Raw genomic sequence first — 1976 nt, 5'->3', positions numbered from 1 at the left:
ACAAACTATCATATACCGTTGCAATACGTTCTACCATATCCAACACCAATAGATACCAATGTGAATTATGGTAGTTTATTGTGATCATGATCTGCAAAAAATTTCACACCCAATTTGACAAAATTCAACATTATATATCCGAAAACATCATTTGCAATTCGTATGTTGTCTTACCTTCTCATAGTCGGTGAATCTCACAGTCGGTGAACTTCCTACATTTTTTAACAATATATAATGTTATTGTTCTTATATATTTTGTATCAACGTATTTACAAGTTTAATGAATACATTCTTTTCATGTGCTTTCCTCCATTCTTTGTATTCTTCACTATCCTTCTTTGACTGTGCGATGAAAGGTTCATTCTCAGCATCACTCATGGAAATCCATTTCTCCAACACATCATTTCTCACCTAATATTAAGCATAAACGTTTCTTAATCAATACATTAACGTTAAATAATGCTCAATGTCAAATTCAATTTACATACTGAACCAATGATTTTGTCACCTTCCTTCATCTTTTGGCATTCGGTCATACTGTCAATAAAATCAATTTAAAGTTCTTAAATACTTTAATCTAAATACCATTTCATCAATAATAACAAAAAGACATTGATACTTGCTAGAAGTATATATATCCACCCTTTGGTTGCTTTCGACCCTCGGCCTCATTTTCAAAGTCATCTTTGCCACCAACAATTCCGAGATCCTTTGACTTCATTTTTCCTTCATATATCAGTTTACGCAAATCAAATCAAACACTGGTTATATACACTTTATTCAATATACAAATATCGATAACTACTCTTGTATTAAAACGATTTCCTTCAAAAGAATTTGAATGGCCCCTACAACAAGTGTCGGCACATTTATACAACCTACAATATCATTTTCTACCTAAAATATTAAAAACATGTATCCATATTTATTTTCTACCTATAATATTATATAATCGGTCCCAAATCCTTCTTGGCTTTGATTCGAAATCTGCAAACCAAACCCAAAAACCCTAATCCCTATTTCCTTCAAACGAATGAGAACACTCAATACTCCAAGTATCGGCACATTTATACAACCTATAATATCATTTTCTACCTATAATATTTAATAAAAGTATCGATATTTATATTTTACATAGAATATCACTTTCTACCTGTATTAAGTCCCAAATGCTTCTTTACTTAGAAAACCCCAAACAACACTTAAAAACCCTATTTTCGAATACTATAATAATAAAAAACTAGGGTTTCGACAACATACTTTTCGATTCAACTGCAGCAACAAACAAGCAAACTTCGCTTTAGAAACACCTTTTGAAATGCAGTAATAATTACACTTCGATTTCAAAAACTCGTCCGTCTTCTATCTATTTTCAGATGAAATTTAGCTATGCCCTTTATATTTTCATCGGATATGTTATTTATATTTAATCGATACAATACCCAAAGTGTCGATACTTTTATGTCAGGTATCGATACTTTCGATAGGATATTTACCTATTTCTTTAAAATTATCGATAATTTATTACGTGTACTTATTAAATAATAGATACTTTCAACATATCTGGTAGCGCTTTACCGATTTTGTCATTTCGAGACCGGTTTTATCATATTTTTACCTATTATATTGTTAAGTGTCGATACATTTTTATAAAGTATCGACACTTTATAAGCGCTATTACTGCTTGTCTTTTAAATTCCAAAAGTGTCGATACATATAATAAAGTATCTATACTTTCAACATATCCAGTAGCGCTTTACCGGTTTTGTCATATTTTTACCTATTATATTGTTAAGTGTTGATACATTTTTATAAAGTATCAACACTTTATAGGCACTATTACTGCTTGTCTTTTAAATTCCAAAAGTGTCGATACTTATAATAAAGTATCGACACTTTCAACATATCCGGTAGCTCTTTACTAATTTTGTCATTTTGAGACCAGTTTTATCATATTTTTACCTATTATATTGTTA

The sequence above is a fragment of the Hibiscus syriacus genome, unplaced genomic scaffold, assembly GCF_006381635.1.
Source record: "Hibiscus syriacus cultivar Baekdansim isolate YM2019G1 unplaced genomic scaffold, ASM638163v2 tig00111837_pilon, whole genome shotgun sequence".
Classification (NCBI taxonomy): domain Eukaryota; kingdom Viridiplantae; phylum Streptophyta; class Magnoliopsida; order Malvales; family Malvaceae; genus Hibiscus; species Hibiscus syriacus.
This window is presented reverse-complemented; position numbering follows the sequence as displayed.